Source organism: Piliocolobus tephrosceles, chromosome 10 (genome assembly GCF_002776525.5).
Source record: "Piliocolobus tephrosceles isolate RC106 chromosome 10, ASM277652v3, whole genome shotgun sequence".
Classification (NCBI taxonomy): Eukaryota; Metazoa; Chordata; class Mammalia; order Primates; family Cercopithecidae; genus Piliocolobus; species Piliocolobus tephrosceles.
Genome location: NC_045443.1, coordinates 43,368,593 through 43,389,856, shown reverse-complemented (window position 1 = coordinate 43,389,856; position 21,264 = coordinate 43,368,593).

Genomic DNA, 21,264 nt, shown 5'->3' with positions numbered 1-21,264 from the left:
GACAAATGCTCCTTCTAACAACCCCACAATATCACCCCTTACCACAAAATCCTCCTTCAACTTGACCTCTCCCACTCTAGGTTCCCATGCCATCCCTAATTCTGCTTGAAGCAGCCTTGAGAAACATTGTCCATTATCTCTCCATGCTACCCCAACACTTCAATACTATTTTATATTATTTTTCTTATTCATATAAGAAGGCAGGAATGTCAGGCCTCTGAGCCCAAGCTGAGCCATGATATCCCCTGTGACCTGCGTGTATAGGTCCAGATGGCCCGAAGCAAGTGAAGAATCACAAAAGAATTGAAATGGCTACTTCCTGCCTTAACTGATGACATTCCGCCACAAAAGAAGTGAAAATGGCTGGTCCCTGCCTTAACTGATGACATTACCTTGTGAAATTCCTTCTCCTGGCTCATCTTGGCTCGAAAGCTCACTGAGCACATTGTGACCCCTGCCCCTGCCCGCCAGAGAACAATCCCCTTTGACTGTAATTTTCCACTACCCACCCAAATCCTATAAAACGTCCCCACCCCGTCTCCCTTCACTAACTCTCTTTTCAGACTCAGCCCACCTGCACCCAGGTGAAGAAAACAGCCTTGTTGTTCACACAAAGCCTGTTTGGTGGTCTCTTCACACAGATGCGAGTGAAAGATCTACCATGCAATGTCCATGTTAACATGTTCCATCAGTCTGAGAGTGGTGAGTGGATACTAGAGAGCTTTGAAAATATTCTTCAAAACTGCCATGCAAAGTGGGTAATGGAGAGATGAAGTCCATGGACAGAAAAAATATGCCTTGACAAGCAAAATAGAGGTAGTGAGAATAGAAGCACATGCTGTATAGAAGAATAGTACATCACTGGTGAACTACAAATATCATAATGGTATGGGAGCAGACCCGGTGAAAATGAAGTCTACGTGAGTGAGTCCCAAGGTAACAGAAGTGGGTAGAGCTATTCTTTAGTTACTGACCAGATGTCATAGGTGCTTAGTCATTGGATGGGTTATATCAAAAGTGGGGCCACCAGAAGTGACTTCAGACTGAGGCAAAAGTTTTAAAGTGTGTCATATGAAGACTTGTTGTAGGCAGCCCTGGATTCAGATGTCTCTAGTTAGGAATGACACGCAGGCATCCCTGGCAAGTAGTCCTTCTTTGTCCTTCTTTCCACGGTAGCCCTCAGGCATTGCTATGCATGGAATTCTTGGGTGATATCAGCAGAAAAGAGGGCTGTTTTGGACCCAGAAAGGAATAATCTCATTTGACTTTAAAGAAGTTGTCAAGGATTGACTCTGTCTCGATCTCTCTTTTAATTAGTGTTTGTTTTATGCTGGAAGTTTATTTTTTAAAGGAACTAGCAATGGATTAGCACATTGAGTATTAGAGATAATTTCTGATAATAACTAATAATAATAATGGCTAGCAGGTTAAGGAGATTTGTGCAGTCATTGCTAATCTGTTTTACAAGTTTTTCTCAATAAGTATAATTAAATGTGTGACCCAAATAAGCTTTGAATCTGATCACATTATGTATTTTTTTGTGTGTGTAGAAACTTTACCATAGATAATTAAGAAATGATCCCTAGCCCCAAAATACCAGTTTCCATACATATGAGATTAGAGCATTGCATAACTTGAAGCCTGTAATATTATTTCAGCCAATTCCCTTACTTTAGCATATTAATAACATTGTTCATTCTAATTCTTAAAGAGGAGTAAATGGAAAAACAATAAAAAACTCAAACTTGTTTTTAGCGTGGACTTTCATCACTGCCTGCCAGTTTCTCAATTTCTGGAATAATGTGTTGCTTAAATAAATTGGGCATAGGAAAACAAGGCTTATTCATCCTGGTAGAGAGCAGAGGTAGAATTTAGAAACAGCTTTGCTAGAACTTCATTAGTCATTCTCTTCAATTCTTCATGTCAATCGTGTAATGCTGTTTTGGCATCACTCTTAATAAGAATAAGAATTCTTCAACCTCTCTAGGAAGCTTTAAATGTTCAGAAAACAAACAATGCCTTAGAAGCTTCAACTGGTGAATATGAATAGAAAGTGCAAACCATAATGCTTCAAGAAGGTTTAAGCAAATTTATTGTTAATGTTCCCTGCTATTCCTAGAAAACCCTGATTTCTAAGGTAAAGATGTTTTCAGAAAAATATTTGCTGGCTTCGTGCAATTTTTTTTTTTTTTTTTTTTTTTCTGAGACGGAGTCTTGATCTGTCGCCCAGGCTGGAGTGCAGTGATGTGATCTTGGCTCACTATAAACTCCGCCTCCCGGGTTCACGCCATTTTCCTGCCTCAGCCTCATGCAATGTTAATAAATAACCCCAGGGTTATTTTAATAAATGATCCTGAGGTCATTTATTAAAATACTATAACTCTTCTATGGTGAAATTAAATATCTATATGATTAAAAAATTAGAATTGTTCTATCAGAACCCAGTTGTGTTTTTCTTTTTCTTTTTAACAGCTTCATTTAGATATAATTCATATACCATAAAATTCATACTTATAAAGTATACAATTCTGTGGATTTTAGTATATTCACAGAGTTGAATATACTCAATATAAATATGCACATATCTATATATAAATATATTTAATTATGTGGATATACCACATTTTATTTATTTATAATGTACAAGAGATGGACATTTGGGTTGTTTCCACTTTTGTGTCTTTATGAATAATGGCGCTCTGAAAATTCTTGTGCAAGTCTTCAGACATACGTTTTCAATCCCAGTTATGTTTTAAATGCACATGTGCATAGCTTGTTGGCGTGCTTTTTTTCTTCTGTGTGCCTTCGGAAATGAGAAAGATACCTTTATAAGCATTTACACTCTCATATGCTGTCTTTGAGCCTGAATAAAGAAGAGAGAAGGTACTGGGGAGGGGAGGCAGGTGAAAGGAAGAGGGGTCTGAAACCCCAAACACATGTAGAACCAAGGGTGAGTTCACCACAGTTGTCTTATAATGGCACATTTCTTTTTTTTCTGTGAAAAAAATGTAAGTAAGCAAACTAAAAATACACACACGCCCATATGAATATATATATATATATATATATATTACATGAGTGTGTATATGTATATGTGTATGTGTATGTACAAGCTTCATCCAAAAAACAAATAAAAAGTAATTGGTAAAGAAGACTTTCAAATCTATACATTAATGTTGTTTTTAAAGTATCTCTTTTGAATATCTAATTTCTAGGCCTTTTTGAGAAAACCAACTTTGTACAACTAGGTCTTGAAAGGTTTTATTTTACCCTTATTTTAAGAAACCATATGCCCACTCAGGCCCAGTTTTATAGGATAAACTCAAGTGAAATAAAGATACTTTCCACTTGCCTATTTTCTAAATTTAATTGCTAAATTGTTTTTGCTTTTATAAAGTCTATTACAAAATTCTTGTTCTGTTGCTTTTGTCTATAATCAATAGAACAATGCTCTGGGCATAATTTCCACTTCACATTGCAAAGTAAGCTGGCTATATTATACTGACAAAGTCAACTCATCAGCAGACAGAAAGAGACCGAGTCAATACTCTCACCTTCTGCTGGGGCTTCTCAGTATAACAACGTTATCTTTTACTGGTTTCAGACACTGTGCACTGTATCATTACATATCCATTTTGTCTTCAAGAGACCACAAAGGAAACATTATCCTCATTTCACAAATGAACAAACGGAGGCTTAGAGAGGTTGCCTAACTTCCCAAAGTCACCTGTGGAGCTCAGATTCAAACCCAGGTCTTTCCGACTTTTCAGATCTAACCCCAGAGCTCAAGTTTTTACCCATTCCATTATAGTAACTTTATATGTTATGATCTAGATAAGGGCAAAGAAACCTGGAAAACAAATTGTCAAAGAACTTCATCCGATTAGGACTCAACTATTTGGCAAGCTTCTTTGAATAAAATGTAGCCGGGAATCAGGAAAGAAACAAAAAGGATGTATAAATAGTCAAAGCAGATTTTATAAACTTCATACACTAAAATTCACACTCATTGCTCATAGGAAAATTCCTCAGATTCCCTCTCAGATATTTTTTAAAAATTGCAGTAAAAGACACATGACATAAAATTTATCATTTTAACCATTTTTAAGTGTACAGTTCAGTGGTATATTTATACTGCTGTGCAACCATCACTGCCATCCATCTCGGAAACTCTTTTCACCTTGCAAAACTGAAACTCTATTATCAATAGCTCCCCAATATATTCTTCCCCTAGCCTCTGGCAACTATCATTTTACTTTCTGTCTCTATGACTTTGACTACTCTAAGTACCTCATATAAGTGAAATCATACAGTTTTGTCATTTTGTGACTGGCTTATATCACTTGGTATAATATCCTCTAGGTTCTTCCAGGTTGCAGCATATGTCAGTGTCCTCCTTTTTGAGACTGAATACTATAACACTGTATGTATATAGCATATTTTGCTTATCCATTCATCCATCCATGAACACAAGGAGTTGCATCCACATTTCAGCTATGGTGAATGATACTGCTGTCAATATGTGTGTGCAAACATCTCTTCAACACCCTTCTTGCAATTATTTTAGGTATATAACCAGAAGTGCAATTGTTGGATTATATGGTAATTCTATTCTTAATTTTTTGAAAAGTAGCCATATTGTTTTCCACAGTGGCTGCACAATTTTACATTACCACCAATAGTGCATAAGGGTTTCAATTTTCCCACATCCTCACCAAAACTTTATTTTATAATAGCCATCCTAGTGGGTGTGAGTTGTTACTCATTTTAGCTTTGATTTACCTTTTCCTAGTGATCAGTAATGTTGAGTCGTTTGTGGGGTTATTGGTCATTTGTAATGTCGTCTCTTGAGAAATGTCTATTCGAGTTCTTTGCCTATATCTGAATCAAGTTGTTAGTTTTATAAGTACTCTATGTATTCTGGATATTAATCCTTTATTAGATATGTGATTTATGAATATTTTCTCCCATTCTATGGGTTGCTTTCTTACTCTGATAATATTGTGATTTTTTCCATTTTTTGTAGCAAAATACACACAAGATTTACCATTTTAACAATTTTTAGGTATACAGTTCAATGACATTAAATGCACTTATAATGTTGTGCATCACCACCAATAATGACTTTTGATGCACAAATTTTTAAATTTTTTCATGAAATCCAATTGTCTAATTTTTGTTTGTTGCTTGTGTTTCAATGATTTTGGCAAAATCATTATCAAATCCAGTGTCATAAAGTTTTTGCCCTATGTTTTCTAATTATAGCTTTAGGCATTACATTTTACATCATGAGCCAATTTTGAGTTATTTTTTGCATATAGTGTGAAGTAAAAGTCTAACGTCATTCTTTTCCATGTGGAGATCCAGTTTCCCAGCATCATTTGTTGAAAAGACTATCTTTTTCTCCATTGGATTATCTTGGCACCCTAACTGAAAATCACTTGACCGTATTTGCAAGGGTTTGTTTCTGAGCTCTCTATTCTATTCCATTGGTTGATATGTCTGTATTTATTCTAATACCATAGTATTTTGATTACTGCTGCTGAGTGGTAAGTTTTGAAATCAGGAAGTGTGAGTCCTCCAGCTTTATTTTTTGTTCTTCGTTCTTTTTGCTTTGGCTATTCAAGGTCTCTTGAGATTTCACGTAAATTTTAGATGGGTTTTTCCATTTCTGCAAAAAAATCATTTGGATTTTGATAGGAATTACATTAACTCTGTAGGTCATTTTGGGTAGTATTGACATCTTAACAATAGTAAGTCTTCCAATCCATGAACATGGAATGTCTTTCCATTTATTTTGCCTTCTTTAGTTTCTTTCAGCAATGTTTTATAGTTTTCATTGTACAAGTCTTTCACCCCCTTGCTTAAGTTAATCCCTAAGTAGTTTATTCTTTTGATGCTATTATAAACAGAATTGTTTTCTTAATTTTTTTGGATTGTTTATTTTTAGCATATAGACATACAACTGATTTGTGTGTGTATGTATGTATGTGTGTGTGCATGTTGGCTTGATATCCTGCCAATTTTCTTAATTTATTTATTAGTTCTAACATTTATTGGTAGAGTTTTTGAATTTTCTACCTATAAGATTATATAATCTACAAACAGATAATTTACTTCTTTCTTTTCAATTTTGATGCCTTTTATTCCTTTTTCTTGCCTAATTGCTCTGGCTAGAACTTCCAATACTATGTTGAATAAAAGTGGCAAAAACAAGCATCATTGCCATGTTCCTAATTTTAGAGGAAAACTTTCAATCTTTTACCATGGAGTCCAATGGTTGCTGTAGACTTTTTATACATGGATTTTATTATGCTGAAGTAGTTTCCTTCTATTGCTAGTTTCTTAAGGGTTTTTATCATGAAAAGATGTTGAGTTTTATCAAATGATTTTTTTCTGTATCAATTGAGATGATTATGTGGTTTCCTTCCTTCATTCTGTTAATGGTATATTACACCAGATCTGTATTATATTGATTGATTTTTATATGCTATGTCATGCTTGCATTTCAGGAATAAATCCCACCTGGTTATGGTGTATAATCCTTTCAATATGCTACTGAATTCAGTCTGCCAGTAATTTGTTGAAAATTTTTGCATGTTCATAAGAAATATGAATCTGTAGTTTTCATTTCTTGTAATGTCTTTTGTTTTGGCATCAGGATAATGCTAGCCTCAATAAATGAGTTAGGGCTGGGCACAATGGCTCACACCTATAATTCTAGCACTTTGAGAGGCCAAGCCAAGAGGATCTCTTGAACCCGGGAGTTTGAGACCAGCCTGTGCAACAAAGTGAGACCCTGTATCTACAAAAAACTTTAAAAGTAGCCGGTGAGGGGGCATGTACCTGTAGTCCTAACTACTTATGAGGCTAAGGCAAGAGAATTGCTTGAGCTCAGTAGTTTGAGGCTTCAGTGAGCTATGAGCATACTACTGCACACCAGCCTGGGTGACAGAGTGAGGAACTGTCTCAAAAAAAAAAAAAAAAAAAAAAAGTTAGGAAGTACTTCTTCCTCTTCAAATTTTTGAAAAGTTTGAGAAGTATTGGTGTTTGTTCTTTTTAAAAGTCTTGGTAAATTTCAACAGTAAAGCCATGAGGTCCAGGGATTTTCTTCAGTGGAAAATTTTTGATTAGTGATTCAATCTTTTTACTGTAGGTTAAGCATCCCTAATCTGAAAATCCAAAGTTCAAAATCTTCCAAAATCTAACCTTTTGCGTTCTCATATGACATCACAAATAGAAAATTTCATACCTAACTGTCTTGTGAGGGTTGCAGTCAAAACTCAGTCAAAACTTTATTTCATGCACAAAATTATTTAAAATAGTGGATAAATTATCTTCACTTTATGTGTATAAGATGTATATGAAACATAAATAAATGTCATGTTTAGACCTGAGTCCCATCCCTAAGATATTTCATTATGTATATGCAAATATTCCAAAATTCAAAATCTGAAACACTTCTGGTTCCAATCATTTCAGGTAAGGGATACTCAAGCTATAGTTGTAGGTCTATTCAGATTTTCTATTTTTTAGTGATTTAGTCTTAGAAAGTTTTGTGTTTTTAGGAATTTGTCCATTTCATCTAGGGTAACCAATTAGTTGCCCTACAGTAATTCATTTAGTCTCTTATAATCCTCTATATTTATGTAGAATTGATAGTAATGTCCTCACTTTCATTTCTGAGTCTGGTAATTTAAATCTTCTCTCTCCTTTTCTTAGTTTATCTGGCTAAAGGTATGTTAATGTTGTTGATCTTTTCAAAAAATGAGCTTTGGTTTTCTTGATTTTCTGATTTTTTCCTCCCTGTTTTCTTTATCTCTGCTTTAATTTTTACTATTCCCTTTCTTCTGTTAGTTTTTTGTTTAGTTTGTTCTTCTTTTTCCAGTTCTTTAAGTTTTAAAGTTAGGTTGTTGACCTGAGGTCTTTCTTTTTTTAAAATGAAAAAAAAAATTGATAGCTATAATTTCCCCTTTAGCACCGCTTTCACTGAATCTCGTAAGTTTTAGTATGTTGTCCTTTCATTTTCATTCATCTCTAAGTTTTTTCTAATTTCCCTTGTCACTTCTTCTTCAATGCATTGGTTGTTTAAGAATGTATTGTTTAGGCTGGGCACTGTGGCTCATGCCTCTAATTCCAGCACTTTGGGAGGCTGAGGCGGGTGGGTCATGAGATCAGGAGTTCGAGACCAGCTGGCCAAGATGGCGAAACCCCGTCTCTACTAAAAATAAAAAAGTAAAAAAAAAATTAGCTGGTCATGGTGGCAGGCGCCTGTAATCCTAGCTACTCAGGATGCTGAGGCAGAGAATTGCTTGAACCCAGGAGGTGGAGGTTGCAGTGAGCCAAAATCGCACCACTGCACTCCAGCCTGGGCAGCAGAGCGAGACTCCATCTCGAAAAAATAAAAAAGGATTGTTTAATTTCCACCAATTTGTGAATGGTTTTCCTTTTCTTATTGATTTCTAACTTCATTATGTTGTGTTTGTAGTATATGCTTTGTATAATATTTAGCTTTTAAAATCTATTAAGACTTAATTTGTGGCCTAACATACAGTCCATCCCAGAAAATGTCCCATGTCCACTTGAGGAGAATGTGTATTTTGTTGTTGGGTAGACTGCTCTACATTCATCTATTAGATCTAGTTGGTTTATTGTGTGGTTTAAGTCTTCTATTTCCTTGCTTATCTTTTGCTAGTTGCTCTGTTATTGAGAGTGGGATATTGAAGTTTCAATTTCTCCTTTCAATTCTGTACATTCTTGATTCATAAATTTTGATAGTCTGTTATTAGGTGCTCAGACATTAATAATTGTTACATCTTTTTGCTGTAGTGGCCTTTTAATGTATATATAATGTCATTTGTCTCTTGTAATCTTTTTGATATGTCTATTTTCTCTGATATTAGTTATAGCAATCCCAGCTCTTTTCTGGTTACTATTTGCATGAAAGAGCTTTTTCCATCTTTTCACTTTCATTCTGTTTGTCTGGATATAAAGTTAGTTTCTTTAGACAGCATATAGTTGGATCATGTTTCTTTTTTAATCCATTTTGCCAATCTCTGTGTTTTGATTGGAGAATTTCATCCATTTATATTTAAAGTAATTATTCGTAAAGAGGGACTTACTTCTGTCACTTTACCGTTTGTTTCCTATGTGCCTTACAGCTTTTTTGTCCCTCATTTTCTGCATTATATCTTCTTTCATGTTTAATCAATTTTTTTGTAGTAAAATATTTAAATTTCTTCTTCATTTCTTTTTGTGTATATTCTATAGCTATTTTCTATATGGTTACCATGGGGATCATAACACTAAAGTTATAACACTCTAATTTGAATTTATAACTTCAATGACATATAAAAATTATACTTTATATCTCCATCCATGCCCTTCAGTTGTTGATGTGACACATCTTTATACATTGTGTGTCCCAAAACATAAACTAATATTTTTTTAAATGCACTAGTCTCTTAAATTATGTATCCTTTCATTTCAGCCTACAAGGTTTCCTTTAGTATTTCTTGTAGAGCAGGTCTAGTGGGAGCAAAGTCCCTCAGCTTTGTTTATCTGTGAATATCTTAATCTTTCCCTCACTTCTGAAGGCTAATTTTGACAGATGTAGGATTTTTCATTGACAGGTGTTTTTCTGTTTAGCGCTTTGAATATATCAATTCACTCCTTTCTGGCTTCCAACGTTTCAGATAAGAAATCTGCTGATATTCTTATGGAGGATCTCTTGTATGTGATTAGTTGCTTCTCTCTCACTGCTTTCAACGTTCCCTTTTTATATTTGTATTTCAACTGTTTAATTACAGTATGTGCTGGTGTGGGTGTCTGTATTAGTCCATTCTTACATTGCATAAAGAAATACCTGAGACTGAGTAATTTATAAAGAAAAGAACTTTAGACTTCAGCAGGCTGTACAGGAATCATTATGCTGGCATCTGCTTGGCTTCTGGGAAGGCCTCAGGAAACTTACAATCATGGTGGAAGGTGAAGGGGATGCAAGCACAGAGCAGCAAGAGAGAGTGAGGGGGGAGGTGTGACATGCTTTTAAACAACTAGATCTCACGAGAACTCACTTACTATCAGGAGCACCAAGGGGGTGATGCTAAACAATTCATGAGAAATCTGATCCCATGCTCCAATCACCTCCCACGAGGCTCCACATCCAACATTTGGGATTACAATTGAACATGAGATTTGGGTGGGGACACAGATTCAAACCATATCAGTGTCTTTGAGTTTATCTTATTCAAAGTTCATTGTGCTTATTGAACTTTGATTACTCTAAGTACCTCATATAAGTGAAATCATACTGTTTTGTCATTTTGTGACTGTCATTTTTGTGTTTATAATAATGTCTCTCATTAAATTTAGAATGTTTTGGCCACTATTTCTTCAAATATTCTTTCTGTTTTTTATCTTTTTTTCTTCTTGGACTCCCGCAGTGCATGGATCAGTCCATTTGATGGTGTTCCACAGGTCCCTTTCATTCTGTTTACTTTTCTTCAATTTGTTTTCTTTCTCTTCCTCAGAGTAGAAAATTTCTTTTGTCCTGTCTTCAAGGTCACTCATTCTTTCATCTGTCTGCTCAGATCTGTCTTTGAATCCCTCTAGTGAAATTTTATTGCAATTATTATACTTTTCAGCTCCAGAATTTTTTTGTGGTTTCTCTTTAGGTTTTCTGTCTCTTTACTGATATTTCCATTTTTGCATACATTGTTTTCATGACTTTCCTTGTGTCTTCCTTTAAACTTTTGAGCGTCTTTAAGATGGTTGTTTAAATTTTTTGATCCATTCAGAATTAGGTGTTTTTCAGGAACAGTTTCTCTTGGTTTATTGTTTATTTTTTTCTTTTGAATGAGTCTTTCTTTCTTGTTTCTTTTTATGCCTGGTGATTTTTTGTTGAAAACTAGACGAATCTAATAATGTGGTAACTCTGGAAATCATATTCTACCCCTTCTCCAGGGATTTTTTGTTTTTGTTTTTGTTTGTCTATTGATTATTGCACAGCTATCTCTGTGCTGAGGATTAGCCAGATGCATAAACCTAAAGTCCTCTCAGGCCTTTTCTGAGCCTCTGCCTTTCCCTGGGCAGGTACTATGACTTTCTAATTTTTCTGTATATGTAGTCGCTTTTGGATGTTCTAGTTTTTCATGTATTGTCCCCAAAGAGGAAAAAGACAAAATGAAGGGGAAAAAAATGCGCCAGGCATTTAAATGCTCTGGAAATCACTTCAGCCAGAGAAAGAGGGACTTCCAATAATAGAGAGAGGTGCAACAATAGTGGCTTCCTGCCCCTTTGTTTATACCTCCGTAATCAGAAGCAGCAATCAGCAAACAGGTCCCAAACATTAGGAGGACAGGGCCCTTTTTGCCCACCCTACTTCCCTCAAGCTGTGTGCAATCTGCTCCAGGAACATGTGTACAGCTGCATGCCAGAGGGTTGAGGTAGCTGTTACTGTGCCAAGAGCTGAAATGGACCAAAAGCAACTGTAATTTACTTTCTGAGCCTTTCCCTGGAAGTTGCAAGCCTTGGAGATACTCCAGAATTCCAAAATAGTTACATCAGCCAGATTCTGCCATTGTGATTGTTGTGTAGGTGGGGAGACAGACTCCTGGTGCTTCCTATTCTGCCATTTTCCCAGAATCCTCCTTTCAGGGACCTTTTATTGTGATTTTACACACAATTCTGACAAGATTAAGTATCTGGTATCCAAGCCTATAGTAGATCAGAAGTGGCAATTCAGAAGGAGGAAAGTAAGCTTCAATGAGCAGGCCCACTGCCTCACTTATACTCAGTGGTGCCTAAAGCAATGCTCTCCCTGCCTCAGTGTCTGCTGTTTGAGCCATCCCCGCTCCACCGATGGCTACTGCTCTGCTACCCACACACCCCTGCCTGTCCTACTCACTCTAGATACTTTCTCACTTTCCAGCTGGTGAGAGACATCTGCTTTTCCTAGTTAGAGACCAGCCATTTCAGAGAAAGGTAGCCACAGCAGAGATATGCTGCACATGATACAGTTCTTCTCCTTCCTCTACTCCTTAATCACTATTTTCTCTTTCTAAACCCTCAGAACACCAACTCTTTCCAGCAACCCAGACCCTGCAGTTAAGCCTGAACCACTCTGTCCAATATATATCTTTATACTAAGAGAATTTTTCCTTAAAGGCTCAATTGCCTCTTCCTGAAGTTTAATGATTTTTGTTTTGGGGGGCGGTTCTCTCTTTTACCATTAAAACTTTCTACATATTGTAAGCCCCCGTTGTGAGCTGAATTCTATCTAGTTCATTTACGCTGAGTTTCTAGATCACTGTAAGTTGAGAGATAAAACTGAACATCTAGCAACAACATTCTAAGGGAGTTAAATTTCTGGAACTTTCTAAGGCAGTTAGGAAATCGATCAGCCCAGATCAGGCAGATGACCTCTAGGGGGCAGTGCTTCCTAGTTCCACAGGCCAGCCTATTAGAGACTTTGCTCTGGCTTAGCAAAAAATATTCTTACATCATCTTTAGCGTCCCACCAAATTAGTAAGCATACACAAACACAGGCACGTGTGTACATGCATGCACACATGCACACACACACACAAATTAACTTTCATATTCAGTCCTGGCAATGGTACAGTAAAACTATTGCTTTCAAATATTGATGATGATATTGGCAGGTATTTGGAAAGCAATACCCCATAATATATCAAAAATTCTAAAAAATGTTTGCTGACATAGTAATTCTGTTAACCTATATGTGGTCTCAAAAGATCATCTAAAATGTAGGGACAGGTATGTCCTGCATTATTTATAATGTTAAAAACTTTAAGAAAATTAAAGGCCAATAATAGATTAAAGATATTATACAAACTTTATCCAATGGAATTCTATGTTGATATTAAAATAATTAACATAAAGTCTATGTAACACTATATTCATGGTACAATAGCTACCATTTATTAAATGCTTATTATGTCCCAAGGTGTATATTAGATATATATGGATATTACTTCTTTTCTGTCTCACAATAACCCTAGGAAGCAGGGTTTAAGGCTCTCTCTCTTGTTTCTTTTTTTTTTTTTTTTGAGATGGAGTCTTGCTCTTTTGCCCTGGCTGGAGTGCAGTGGCTGGGTGCCGGCTCCCTGCCACTGTATTTTCTGAGTAGAGACGGGGGGGGGGGGGTCTCACCATGTTGGCCAGGCTGGTCTTGAACTCCTGACCATGTGATCCTCCCTCCTCAGCCTTCCAAGGTGCTGGGATTACAGGCATGAGCCACTGCGCCCAACCTGTTTAAGTCTCCCTTAAAAGTTCTTCCTTCGTGGCCGCTTCCCTCTTCCTATCTAGCTAGTCTGACTTACCTTTTCCACCTGATAAAAAGAGAATTCCTTATAGAAGCTCAGAGCTGACTCCAGAGCCTGGGAGTTTAACCACTATTTAAACTGTCTCCTATCTAGTATGATATTAAACACAAAAGCAAAAAGGAATTAGATTACAAAATTATTATATCCACTACAATTAAAACTTGACATATGTTGCCTTTAGAAAAAAATCTTGAAAATAAATACACAGGATTGATAACAGTTGTTTTAGGGTAATAGGATGCTATTTTTTTCAAAATTTTTTGGTAATATAGTTTAACTGTTCTTATAAGCTTAAATATTTTAAGGCTCCAAAATGAAAATGATTGGGTTCTCAAATGATGGATCATTCTTTCCTCACTCTAAAACATTCATCATGGTCATTGTAATGTTTTCACATTTTAAAAATATGCTAAGCAATTAAAAATTTTTCCACAACACATATGAAAGTAATGGTGATTAAGCATTGAAGCTTTAGAGCTTAAGGGGAGAAATATTGATAGCCTCACAGAAACTCATCATTATAGTGCTGTGTAGGGTTTTATTTTATGTACATTGGCTCATTTGATCTTTCCAATGCCTGAAAGGTAGAACTTCAACTTTCTGAAAGTTGTCCAGAAAGTTAATTCCCTAAAGGTTCAATGTAGTCCCAGCTCTACCATATTACTGGCTAGTCTACATGTCACAGAAAAAAGCCACTGGGGTGCTTTGCCCATCCCCACTTAGCACAGCTGGAAACACAGCTGCAGGATGCAGCTGGCCAAATTTCTCAAATAATCATCACTGAAAAATGCTGAAAAGGAAGGCCTTTTTGAAGATTCCTCCTTTATCACCACCCCCTCTGCCTTTCCCTGCAGGCTGGCTTCCCTTTCCCACTTAATAGGAAGAACACTTCTATTTACTGTTGTTAAACAACTAACAGCTGGTGAAAGAGGAGGCACCTGACTTCTTTCCTGCACTTAAGACTCCCACAAACATAAATGCAACTGCAGAAATTTAGGGGGCTAATATTGCCCCCACTGGGCAAAATCTCAGCAGAAGCTGCAGCTTTTTTTTTTTTTTTTTTTTAAAGACAGAGTTTCGCTCTTGTTGCCCAGGCTGGAGTGCAATGGTGCGATCTTGGCTCACAGCAACCTCTGCCTCCCGGGTTTGATTCTCCTGCCTCAGCCTCCTGAGTAGCTGGGACTACAGATGCGTGCCACTATGCCCAGCTAATTTTTTGTATTTTTAGTAGAGATGGGGTTTCACCATGTTAGTATGGTCTCGATGTCCTGACCTTGTGATCCGCCTGCCTTGGCCTCCCAAAGTGCTGGGATTACAGGAGTGAGCCACCACACCTGGCCAAAACAGCAGCTTTAATTCAGACTTAAAATACCTAACAGGGAAAACAAACTCTAAATGCCGCTCTTCTTTCTTAAAAGTAGGATTTTTTTCTGATTATAAAATTAATGACTCATGTAGAAAAATGCAAAAATGAAAATGAGTTAAAGAACATAAAATCACCCTGAGTGCTTTCACCCAGAAATAGCCTCTAATTTTATATATATATATATTTAAGAATCCTGACCTTTAAAAACTATGTGATTATATATATTTTTCAAAACCATACATTTACATGCACTTTCAAATTCTGCCATTTGAGAATCATACTGCTTCCCTAATTTATTTTCATACCAGTTTCCTAATTTATTTTCAGTTAACATTACTTGGGTCTTCCCATTTTATTAACTAAGCTGCAAAATTACATTTTTAATGTTTTATGAATAATATCATAACTTCAGAAACCATTCCCCTACAGTTTTGTTGTAATATTAGCACCATCTGACTCCTTTTCCTGTATTCCTTAACTCCAATGTATCCTCATGGGCATTTAACACTCTCTGGCTTCAATGAGAATTAAGCACAGGAAAAGGAAAAGCAGGCCATCTGTGCAGGAAGGCAAAACCAGTGTAAATTAAATGGGGTGTGAAAAAAAGGCACTTATGCTCTTTAAATATGTGCTACTTGAAAGAAATGCTTACCTATGTACAGAACTAATCACTGGACACACAAGCTTCAGGTGAATGATGGGTTCTAAGTGTTCTTTGTTCACAAAGCAAAAGCAATCCTATTTTTCAAAATAAGCTTTATAGCTCCAAACTGAACCCAAGAGATTTTGATCAAATCTTAAACATTTCAAGGACATTAAGCCAAGCACAAAACAACCCTCCACCTCTGGTGATGTTGCCACTCTCCTCCTGGCTCTACTTATCAGCTCAGTTATTTTTGACTCTTTCTGTTCATCCAGAGCTGTTTGCTCACACATTGCCATCTCCTTCTCACTGATGAGTTTTTGTTCTTCCATTTTTTTTCTACTTCTCCCACCACTCATCTCCTCCTTGTCTTCATTGGAACACTTGTAGTGGAATAGCATGGTGATAGAGAATGTGGGGTTTGAAGTCATGCTGAGTTTTCGAATTCTGTCTGTGGCAACTTATGCAAATAATTTATCCTCTCTGTCCCTCAGCCTCCAATTTTACAAATAGGGATGATGGTACGTACCTACCTCATAGGACTGTTGTGAGGAGTACATGTGTTACTTTCTGTAATGCACTTTTAAAATAGTGCCCAGCACACAGTGAGCACTTAACCAATATTGTTATTGTTCTTACTACAGGAGGAGCTCCCTCAATGTTTTCTCTGCTTTCAGGCTCTCAACCCACACACAAGAATAACTATAGTGACCTCTGTTGCCAGCTAAGTGCCTCCTATGTGCCAGCTTTGGTCTGAGCTCAATACATGTTTTATTTTTATTCCTTACAACATTCTGCCCACTAGATATTATGCTCCATTTTACAGATGGGAAAACAGACTTGAAAAAAATTACAGTCCATCTTTTACAATTTCATTAAAAAACTGCAACATCCATTTTAGTCACATGATTTATTTGCTCAAATGTCCCTAAGATATTCTATTAACTGCACACCCACCTTACTTCAGCTTTCCAATCACAGATATTGGGTTAGTGTCTGTTAACTCATTCTCACTGCAACACAATGTAGCCATTCCAAGTCTATCTCTCTGCCTTCTCAGCTCCAGTCCTGAGGTTCCTTTTTATTTTACTCATGCTCCTTCCTTTCCTTATTCTCATTTTTTATCATAAGAAAAGATTTAAATCTTCACCTTCTTCTTGAAAGGCAGTGAAATACTCTATTCTTGTACTTCTGGGAGTACTTCACTCACATTGAACGTCCCTAATTTAACTATGGACACCTTTTTAAAAAATAAATGCATGCAGTCAAAGATAAAATTATTGGTATATGTTGGTGGAATTTTGGAACAAGACATTGTGATTTTAAATTTTTCCAGCCACTGACAGAGAAGCATAATTTAGATGGCTGAGGTGGTCAAGCTGGCAGTGATGGTTTAGAGCTTCTGAGACTTCAGTGTGCACTGCAATCACTTAGGAAACTGGTTAAAATCACTTAGGGACTGCTTAAAATCGCTTAGGGAACTGCTCAAAATACAGATTCTGATTCTGCAGGCCTAGAGTGGAGCCTGATGTTCTGCATATCTGATAAAGTCTCAGGTGATGTTGATGCTGTTGATTATTGAGTAGCAAAGGCTGAGGAGACATTCTCAAGGAAAAAGTGGAAAAACTGAGAACCATAGAAAAACACTAACTAATAAAGAGATAAAAAGCAAAAGTAACCTACAAATGACAAATATTTGCCAAGGAATAGAAAGACCCAAAGTTTTAAGGGATTTCAGGAAATTTGACTAGATGTACTTTTCATCTTTTATATTAACTTTAGATCCAAATTCTACACGCCTCTCGTGCACTTCTCTGTCACTTAGGATTTATCATCTGCACCCTCTCCTAGCACTTTCTGGTCACTCCTACATTCCATGTCCACTAGCACTTTAGAATAATGTTTAAACGCCTCTAGAAGTCAGCACCTTTTACAGGTAAATGTGCAAAGTATTTAGGAAGTTGTCATGGGTTGAAGAGGGAGGAAAAGAAAAAGATCAGGAGTTAGAATTAGAGATTCTTGGAAGCAGGGTGATGGTCTAGAGAAACATCTTCAAACAAAATCTGGGACCAATAGATTTGGCTATTCACAGTAGAATAGCTAAAGTGAGCACAGATCATATATTTGAAAATTTAAAGCATGGGACATATAGTCAAAACACATATAGAAAATAGTTGAGGACACTAGAAGTACTTATGCTGAGGAAGAGGGAAAAAAGACATATTGGCAGGGAAGGAGAGGGGAAGGGCATGGCAGAGAGAATACATGAGAAGCTACCACAAATATCTGGAGTATCTGTCATCTCATGAAATAACTGTTTATTTCCAGCCCAAGGGGCTGGAAGACCATTTATCAGGAAGTGATTATAGAAAATTATCATATGGAGAAATATATTATGAAGAAAATTCCAGCATCCCAGCTTGGATTGCTGTCTTTCTATGATGATTTCAAGATCTGGCCACTTATTCAGCTGATACCTGCATTGCCACTGGTAAGTCTAGTCTTTTCAGGGACTTCGCAAGCTTCCTGAGAGGTTCGACCCCACAAGTAAATCTCTTTCTCCTTCTTTTTTTTGACAGTCTCGCTCTGTCGCCCAGGCTGGAATGCAGTGTTGTGATCTCAGCTCACTGCAACCTCCGCCTCGCGGGTTCAAGCGATTCTCATGTCTCAGTCTTCTGAGTAGCTGGGATTACAGGTGCCTGCCACTGTGCATAGCTAATTTTCGTATTTTTGTTAGAGACAGGGTTTCGCCATGTTGACCAGTCTCGTCTGGAACTCCTGACTTCAAGTGATCCGCCTGCCTCAGCCTCAAAATGCTGGGATTACAGGTCTGAGCCACTGCATCCTGCCCTCCTTCCTCTTTTTGGTGTGTCCTCTGCCCCACTTCTCCTTTTCTCCACCTAAAAAAGTGAAAGTTTCTTGTGGAAAAGAAGTCAAAGAGACCAACTAGATGTCTGGTGATAACATTTTTAAGGCAAATATAAGAAGCCCTGCTTTGACTTATGATTTAGTAACAGAGCCCACAGTTGATGTGGGTTGTGTCTCCCAAACCCAGCATATATAACCCCAGCCACACCAGAGAAGTTGCAGGTAGAGTCGGAATGGTTTCCTTGCTCCACTTGCTGTGGGCTGTCACCACAATGGGGACAGGTATTGAAGAAAAGCAGAAGGACTGGAGGGAGGGAAGCAATGAAGCAAGCATTGCTCCTTCCTCCTCTAAAAAAGGAAAAGTTCCCCTGTGAGGTTTTCTAGCTGAATTTATCAGCAAATACCTTAATCAAAGTTCATACTTTAGCAAGGACTCTTCTGAAATTCACTGAATCCAGGGACTGGACATAGGGGAGGCCCTGGGGTGGCAGTGGAGGATGGGAGTGGCACAAGAAGGAAAGAGGCTGATAAGGGAGGTAAGGAGGGCACTGGGATACTCTGTCCAGAGGTGGCTGTGCCACAGGTTGCCCTTTCCTCTTCTGTTATCTTGCCCATAGATTCTGTTATAGGAGTTATCTCCCTTTCTCAGATAAAGAGCTGAGGTGGAGAGTATTTTAGTTGGAGAGTAGTGCTTTGATGGTCTCCCCAGAGAAGGAACTGCAGCCAATTGGACTATGTGTAACATGTGTATGTATATGTGTGTGTGTATGTGTGTATGTATACATACCAATGTGTGCATGTGTGCCTGAGAGCTTGTGTGTTTTGCAACTTCAACTGATCAGAGGAGCACATATCTTTAACGACCCAAGTGGTAATGATAATGATGATGGCTAGGAATCACTTGGCTCTTTCTATGTGGTGCTATTCTAGAGACTTTATGTACATTAATTCACTTAATTTTCACAAGAACATTATGAGCAGGAGCTGTTATAATCTGCACTTTACAGGCAAGGAAATTGATCGACAACATGGTAAAGTCACTTGCCCAAGGTCATGCAGCCAGCACGGGGCAGAGCCTGGGTTTGAACCCAGACTGCCTGATTCGAATCTGCTTTTTTTATTTAAAAAGATTTTAATCAATACATAATCATTGTACTTATTATGGGGTACATGTGATATTTGGATACATCCATACAATGTGTAATGATCAAATCAGAGTATTCAGTATATGCATCATCTCCAACATTTATCATTGCTTTGTGTAGGGAACATAGAAAATCTCTTCTAGCTATTTTGAAATATACAATAAATGGTGAATTATAGGCACCCTACTGTACTATTGAACACCAGAACTTACTCATTCTATCAAACTAATGTTGATTACCCATTAATCAACCTCTCTTCATCCCCCTACCCTGACCCTTCCCAACCTGTGGTAACTATCATTCTACTCTCTACCTCCATGAGATCAACTGTTTTAGCTCCCACATATGAGTGAGAACATCTGTTGTTTGTCTTTCTGTGCCTGGCTCATTTCAGTTAACATAATGACTTCCAGCTCCATTTATGTTGCAGCAAATGGCAGGATTTCTGTTTTTATGTCTGAACAGTATTCCATTATGTTTATATACCACATTTTCCTTATTTATTAATCTGTTGCTGGACACTTAGGTTGATTCCATATCTTAAGTACTGTGAATAGTACTACAATCAACATAGTGTGCAGGTGTTCTTTCGATATACTGATTTCCTTTCTTTTGAATAAATACCCATTAGTGGGATTGTTGGATCATATGGTAGTTCTATTTTCAGTTTTCTGAGAAACCACCTTACTATTTTCCATAATGGCTGTACTAATTTACATTCCCACCAACAATGGGTAAGTTCTCTTTTCCACATCCTTGCCAGAATTTGTTAATATTTTTTATAATAGCCATTCTAACTGGGGTGGGGTGATATATCATTGTAGTTTAATTTGTATTTTCTTGATGATTAGTTATGTTGATTTTTTTTTTTTTTTTTTTTTTTTTAGATGGAGTCTCGGTCTGTCACCAGGCTGGAGTGCAGTGGCACAATCTCAGCTCACTGCAACCTCCACCCCCCAGGTTCAAGCGATTCTCCTGCCTCAGCCTCCCAAGTAACTAGGATTACAGGTGCACACCACCATACCCAGCTAATTTTTGTATTTTCAGTAGAGATGGAGTTTCACCATGTTGGCCAGGATGGTCTAAATCTCCTGACCTCGTGATCCACCCACCTTGGCCTCCCAAAGTGCTGGGATTACCGGTGTGAGCCACTTGTAGGTCTTTTTTTGAGAAATATCTATATCCTTTGCTCATGTTTTGATATTATTTTTTTCACTGTTAAATTGAATTCCTGTATATTCTGGATATTAGTTCCTTGTCAGATAAATACTTTGCAACTATTTTCTCTCATTCTGCAGGTGTCTCTTCACTCTGTTGATTGTTGCCTTTGCTTTGCAGAAGCTTTTTAGTTTAATATAGTCCCATTTATCTTGTTTTGTTTTTGTTGTCTGTGCTTTTGAGGTCTTAGCCACAAAGTCTTCGCTTATACCAATGTCCTGAAGCATTTCCCTTATGTTTTCTTCTAGTAGTGTTATAGTTTTGAGTCATACACTCAAGTCTGTAATTCATTTTGATTTTTTATATGGTGAGAGACAGGAAATTAATTTCTTTTTTTGGCATATCAGTGTCCAGTTTTCCCAGCACCTTTTATTGAAGAAGGCGTCCTTTCCCCAATGTACGTTCTTGCCTTTGTCAAAAATCAGTTGGAACCTGGTCAACCAAGGGAGACTCCATCTATGCAAATAATTGAAAAAATTAGCTGGGCATAGTGGTCCATGCCTGTGATCCCAGCTACTTGGGAATCTGTGGTAGAAGTATCACCTGAGTCTGGAAAGTCAAGGCTACAGTGAGCCGTGATTGTGCCACTGCACTTCAGCCTGGACAAGAGAGTGAGACCTGGTCTCATAAATAAATAAATAAATAAATAAATAAATAAATAAATAAGTCGGCTGT